General features: G+C 45.8%; 1 pseudogene; it reads right to left on the bottom strand.

Annotated features, from left to right (window-relative positions):
- Positions 1-7834, bottom strand: part of LOC123727773 (keratin-associated protein 5-1-like) — a 29362-nt pseudogene that overhangs the window by 1201 nt on the left and 20327 nt on the right.

Below are 7834 nucleotides of genomic sequence, written 5' to 3' on the forward strand. Positions count from 1 at the left end.
CCTGGGCAACCCCTCCCGACCACATTCCTCCCTCCTTCACCTGTCTATCCCCAGGCTTACCCCTCCAACCCATACGGTTTGGCAGAAGATTCCCTATTAGACTATTCAGACACATTCAGAGCTCTTGGGACCTAACTAACTGGTACTGGTGGAGCAACAATTCAGCTGGGCTGGCCAGTCCACACACACACACACACACACACACACACACACACACACACACACACACACACACACACACACACACACACACACACACACACACACACACACACACACACACAGACACACAGACACACACACACACACACACACACACATACACACACACACACACACACACACACACACACACACACTCAGATGTTCAATAATGGGGCAATCTGATATTCGTATGTACATTTCGGGAATTTGGTCTATTGATATATAGCCATAGATTGTTTTATGTTCTTTTGTCTGAATCTCTTACTACCCCTGTAATCTTACTACCTGCTTTCTGGATCTGCAGCCAGTCGGTGTAATGAACCTTATGAGACGGAGGCAAAAACATACAGGAGCACAACTTCAGCCTCCCTCCTACATATCAAACCTCCTCAGCCTCCCTCCTACATATCAAACCTCCTGAGCTTCACTCCTACATATCAAACCTCCTCAGCCTCCCTCCTACATATCAAACCTCCTCAGCCTCACTCCTACATATCAAACCTCCTCAGCCTCGCACCTACATATCAAACCTCCTCAGCCTCACTCCTACATATCAAACCTCCTCAGCCTCACTCCTGCATATCAAGCCTCTTCAGTCTCAGTCCTACATATCAAACCTCCTCAGCCTCACTCCTGCATATCAAACCTCTTCAGCCTCACTCCTACATATCAAACCTCCTCAGCCTCACTCCTGCATATCAAACCTCCTCAGCCTCACTCCTACATATCAAACCTCCTTAGCCTCACTCCTGCATATCAAACTTCCTCAGCCTCACACCTACATATCAAGCCTCCTCAGCCTCACTCCTACATATCGAGTCTGCACGTCTTACACACACAAAACAACAGGCTCCATTTAGACTTGCCCGTGGGGTTTAAAGAGTTGACAGGCCTTCTCTGGTGGCAGTCATACTGCTGCTGAATTATACACACACAACACACACAAACAGACAGGCACACACACACAAAGACTGCTGGCGAATCAAACACACACACACACACACACACACAAACACACACACACACACAAGCTATGTAAGGCATTGTACAATATGAACAGTGACGTGTGAGTGAGTATAACGCAAGGAGGGAAGACAACAGTTCTTCTGAATACAGATGTCATCACCAAGGAGGGAAGACAACAGTTCTGTCTGAATACAGATGTCATCCCCAAGGAGGGAAGACAACAGTTCTGTCTGAATACAGATGTCATCACCAAGGAGGGAAGACAACAGTTCTGTCTGAATACAGATGTCATCACCAAGGAAGGAAGACAACAGTTCTGTCTGAATACAGATGTCATCACCAAGGAGGGAAGACAACAGTTCTGTCTGAATACAGATGTCATCACCAAGGAGGGAAGACAACAGTTCTGTCTGAATACAGATGTCATCACCAAGGAGGGAAGACAACAGTTCTGTCTGAATACAGATGTCATCACCAAGGAGGGAAGACAACAGTTCTGTCTGAATACAGATGTCATCACCAAGGAGGGAAGACAACAGTTCTGTCTGAATACAGATGTCATCACCAAGGAGGGAAGACAACAGTTCTGTCTGAATACAGATGTCATCACCAAGGAGGGAAGACAACAGTTCTGTCTGAATACAGATGTCATCACCAAGGAGGGAAGACAACAGTTCTGTCTGAATACAAATGTCATCACCAAGGATGGAAGACAACAGTTCTTCTGAATACAGATGTCATCACCAAGGAGGGAAGACAACAGTTCTGTCTGAATACAAATGTCATCACCAAGGAGGGAAGACAACAGTTCTGTCTGAATACAGATGTCATCCCCAAGGAGGGAAGACAGCAGTTCTGTCTGAATACAGATGTCATCACCAAGGAGGGAAGACAACAGTTCAGTCTGAATACAGATGTCATCACCAAGGAGGGAAGACAACAGTTCTGTCTGAATACAGATGTCATCACCAAGGAGGGAAGACAACAGTTCTGTCTGAATACAGATGTCATCACCAAGGAGGAAAGACAACAGTTCTGTCTGAATACAGATGTCATCACCAAGGAGGGAAGACAACAGTTCTTCTGAATACAAATGTCATCACCAAGGAGGGAAGACAACAGTTCTGTCTGAATACAGATGTCATCACCAAGGAGGGAAGACAACAGTTCTGTCTGAATACAGATGTCATCACCAAGGAGGGAAGACAACAGTTCTGTCTGAATACAGATGTCATCACCAAGGAGGGAAGACAACAGTTCTGTCTGAATACAGATGTCATCACCAAGGAGGGAAGACAACAGTTCTGTCTGAATACAGATGTCATCACCAAGGAGGGAAGACAACAGTTCTGTCTGAATACAGATGTCATCACCAAGGAGGGAAGACAACAGTTCTGTCTGAATACAGATGTCATCACCAAGGAGGGAAGACAACAGTTCTGTCTGAATACAGATGTCATCACCAAGGAGGGAAGACAACAGTTCTGTCTGAATACAAATGTCATCACCAAGGAGGGAAGACAACAGTTCTTCTGAATACAGATGTCATCAACAAGGAGGGAAGACAACAGTTCTGTCTGAATACAGATGTCATCACCAAGGAGGGAAGACAACAGTTCTGTCTGAATACAGATGTCATCACCAAGGAGGGAAGACAGCAGTTCTGTCTGAATACAGATGTCATCACCAAGGAGGGAAGACAACAGTTCTGTCTGAATACAGATGTCATCACCAAGGAGGGAAGACAACAGTTCTGTCTGAATACAGATGTCATCACCAAGGAGGGAAGACAACAGTTCTGTCTGAATACAGATGTCATCACCAAGGAGGGAAGACAACAGTTCTGTCTGAATACAGATGTCATCACCAAGGAGGGAAGACAACAGTTCTTCTGAATACAGATGTCATCACCAAGGAGGGAAGACAACAGTTCTGTCTGAATACAGATGTCATCACCAAGGAGGGAAGACAACAGTTCTGTCTGAATACAGATGTCATCACCAAGGAGGGAAGACAACAGTTCTGTCTGAATACAGATGTCATCACCAAGGAGGGAAGACAACAGTTCTGTCTGAATACAGATGTCATCACCAAGGAGGGAAGACAACAGTTCTGTCTGAATACAGATGTCATCACCAAGGAGGGAAGACAACAGTTCTTCTGAATACAGATGTCATCACCAAGGAGGGAAGACAACAGTTCTGTCTGAATACAGATGTCATCACCAAGGAGGGAAGACAACAGTTCTGTCTGAATACAGATGTCATCCCCAAGGAGGGAAGACAGCAGTTCTGTCTGAATACAGATGTCATCACCAAGGAGGGAAGACAACAGTTCTGTCTGAATACAGATGTCATCACCAAGGAGGGAAGACAACAGTTCTGTCTGAATACAGATGTCATCCCCAAGGAGGGAAGACAGCAGTTCTGTCTGAATACAGATATCATCACCAAGGAGGGAAGACAACAGTTCTGTCTGAATACAGATGTCATCACCAAGGAGGGAAGACAACAGTTCTGTCTGAATACAGATGTCATCACCAAGGAGGGAAGACAACAGTGCTGTCTGAATACAGATGTCATCACCAAGGAGGGAAGACAACAGTTCTGTCTGAATACAGACGTCATCACCAAGTATGTTCATCGTTTGTTTGTTGAAGTGAATATATTGACTCAGTATCTCTTCGTCAAAACATTTGTCATTTATTAAATTTAAATTACTATTTTTAAGTTTTACAGAAATTAACCGGCAGCATTTTAAGGTGTTAAATATTACAGTAAAGTCAGTGTGAGACACTATGGTGTAGAATATTACAGTAAAGTCAGTGTGAAAACACTATGGTGTAGATTATTACAGTAAAGTCAGTGTGAAAACACTATGGTCTAGAATATTACTGTAAAGTCAGTGTGAAAACACTATGGTGTAGAATATTACAGTAAAGTCAGTGTGAAAACACTATGGTGTAGATTATTACAGTAAAGTCAGTGTGAAAACACTATGGTCTAGAATATTACTGTAAAGTCAGTGTGAGGACACTATGGTGTAGATTATTACAGTAAAGTCAGTGTGAAAACACTATGGTCTAGAATATTACTGTAAAGTCAGTGTGATGACACTGTGGTGTAGATTATTACAGTAAAGTCAGTGTGAAAACACTATGGTGTAGATTATTACAGTAAAGTCAGTGTGAGGACACTATGGTGTAGATTATTACTGTAAAGTCAGTGTGATGACACTATGGTGTAGATTATTACAGTAATGTCACAGCCGTCGTATGAATTGGACCAAGGCGCAGCGGGTATGTGAATGCTCATTTTTATTAAACACGAAACAAAACAAGAAAACGAAGAACGGATGACAAACAGTCTTGTAGGCTCACACAGCAATACAAAGAACAATCTCCCACAATCCCCAAAACAAACAAACTCCTAATTATAGGACCTTCAATCAGAGGCAACGATAACCAGCTGCCTCCAACTGAAGGCCCCAATCGCAAATACTAAACATAGAAATAAACACCGTAGAAACAGACATAGAACTGTGCAACATAGAACTAAACCAAAAACCCCGGAAACATAAATAAAACGCCCCTCTACATAAACACACACTCAAAACCATATAAAACAAATACCCCCTGCCACGTCCTGACCAAACTATAATAACAAATAACCCCTTTACTGGTCAGGATGTGATAAGTAAAGTCAGTGTGAAAACACTATGGTGTAGTGTGCCCTCTCACCTTCCCCCCCTACTCACAAGGCAGGCAATATGCTTGACCTCATCTTTACTAGATGCTGTTCTTCCACTAATCTCATTGCAACTCCCCTCCAAATCTCCGACCACTACCTTGTATCCTTTTCCCTCTTGCTCTCATCCAACACTTCTCACTCTGCCCCTACTCGGATGGTATTGCGCCGTCCCAACCTTCGCTCTCTCTCTCCCGCTACTCTCTCCTCTTCCATCCTATCATCTCTTCCCTCTGCTCAAACCTTCTCCAACCTATCTCCTGATTCTGCCTCCTCAACCCTCCTCTCCTCCCTTTCTGCATCCTTTGATTTTCTCTGTCCCCTATCCTCCAGGCCGGCTCGGTCCTCCCCTCCTGCTCCGTGGCTCGACGACTCACTACGAGCTCACAGAACAGGGCTCCGGGCAGCCGAGCGGAAATGGAGGAAAACTCGCCTCCCTGCGGACCTGGCATCCTTTCACTCCCTCCTCTCTACATTCTCCTCTTCTGTCTCTGCTGCTAAAGCCACTTTCTACCACTCTAAATTCCAAGCATCTGCCTCTAACCCTAGGAAGCTCTTTGCTACCTTCTCCTCCCTCCTGAATCCTCCTCCCCCTCCCCCCCCCCTCTCTGCGGATGACTTCGTCAACCATTTTGAAAAGAAGGTTGACGATATCCGATCCTCGTTTGATAAGTCAAACGACACCGCTGGTCCTGCTCACACTGCCCTACCCTGTGCTTTGACCTCTTTCTCCCCTCTCTCTCCAGATAAAATCTCGCGTCTTGTGACGGCCGGCCGCCCAACAACCTGCACACTTGGCCCTATCCCCTCCTCTCTTCTCCAGACCATTTCCGGAGACCTTCTCCCCTTCCTCACCTCGCTCATCAACTCATCCTTGACTGCTGGCTACGTCCCTTCCGTCTTCAAGAGAGCGAGAGTTGCACCCCTTCTGAAAAAAACCTACACTCGATCCCTCCGATGTCAACAACTACAGACCAGTATCCCTTCTTTCTTTTCTCTCCAAAACTCTTGAACGTGCCGTCCTTGGCCAGCTCTCCTGCTATCTCTCTCAGAATGACCTTCTTGATCCTAATCAGTCAGGTTTCAAGACTGGGCATTCAACTGAGACTGCTCTTCTCTGTGTCACGGAGGCTCTCCGCACTGCTAAAGCTAACTCTCTCTCCTCTGCTCTCATCCTTCTAGACCTATCTGCTGCCTTTGATACTGTGAACCATCAGATCCTCCTCTCCACCCTCTCCGAGTTGGGCATCTCCGGCGCGGCCCACGCTTGGATTGTGTCCTAGCTGACAGGTCGCTCCTACCAGGTGGCGTGGCGAGAATCTGTCTCCGCTCCATGCGCTCTCACCACTGGTGTCCCCCAGGGCTCTGTTCTAGGCCCTCTCCTATTCTCGCTATACACCAAGTCACTTAGCTCTGTCATATCCTCACATGGTCTCTCCTATCATTGCTATGCAGACGACACACAATTAATCTTCTCCTTTCCCCCTTCTGATAACCAGGCGGCGAATCGCATCTCTGCATGTCTGTCAGACATATCAGTGTGGATGACGGATCACCACCTCAAGCTGAACCTCGGCAAGACGGAGCTGCTCTTCCTCCCGGGGAAGGACTGCCCGTTCCATGATCTCGCCGTCACGGTTGACAACTCCCGTATGTCCTCCTCCCAGAGTGCTAAGAACCTTGGCGTGATCCTGGACAACACCCTGTCGTTCTCCACTAACATCAAGGCGGTGACCCGATCCTGTAGGTTCATGCTCTACAACATTCGCAGAGTACGACCCTGCATCACACAGGAAGCGGCGCAGGTCCTAATCCAGGCACTTGTCATCTCCCGTCTGGATTACTGCAACTCGCTGTTGGCTGGGCTCCCTGCCTGTGCCATTAAAACCCTACAACTCATCCAGAACGCCGCAGCCCGTCTGGTGTTCAACCTTCCCAAGTTCTCTCACGTCACCCCGCTCCTCCGCTCTCTCCACTGGCTTCCAGTTGAAGCTCGCATCCGCTACAAGACCATGGTGATTGCTTACGGAGCTGTGAAGGGAACGGCACCTCCATACCTTCAGGCTCTGATCAGGCCCTACACCCAAACAAGGGCACTGCGTTCATCCACCTCTGGCCTGCTGGCCCCCCTGCCTCTGAGGAAGCACAGTTCCCGCTCAGCCCAGTCAAAACTGTTCGCTGCTCTGGCACCCCAATGGTGGAACAAGCTCCCTCACGACGCCAGGACAGCGGAGTCAATCACCACCTTCCGGAGACACCTGAAACCCCACCTCTTTAAGGAATACCTAGGATAGGATAAAGTAATCCTTCTAACCCCCCCTTAAAAGATTTAGATGCACTATTGTAAAGTGGTTGTTCCACTGGATATCATAAGGTGAATGCACCAATTTGTAAGTCGCTCTGGATAAGAGCGTCTGCTAAATGACTTAAATGTAATGTAAATGTGTAGAATATTACAGTAAAGTCAGTGTGAGACAATATGGTGTAGAATATTACAGTAAAGTCAGTGTGAGACAATATTGGGTTAAATATTACAGTAAAGTCTGTCGTGTCTTTGGCTATGCCGGATTAAGTGATATGACATGCTAACCTATAAAATTATTTCTCTGTAATTAATATTACCTGATTAAGCTAATAATGTAAATGTAATTAACTAGAAAGTCGGGGCACCACGGAAGAACGTTTATAGAGCCGTTATCTTCCGAATAAACTCTTAAAATACTTAGTAATATTTTACATCGATAGCAGTCAATATTAACTCTTATCTTATTTTCAGTCTCATAATGAAAGTTGTAAATTCTTGGCTATCTTCACGAACCCTGGCTAACAAGTTGAATCAGCAATACAAAATTGGGTTTAATTATTTATTTACTAAATACCTAAACAATCACACAGAATTACAAATACACCGAATACAG

The sequence above is a fragment of the Salmo salar genome, chromosome ssa16, assembly GCF_905237065.1.
Source record: "Salmo salar chromosome ssa16, Ssal_v3.1, whole genome shotgun sequence".
Classification (NCBI taxonomy): domain Eukaryota; kingdom Metazoa; phylum Chordata; class Actinopteri; order Salmoniformes; family Salmonidae; genus Salmo; species Salmo salar.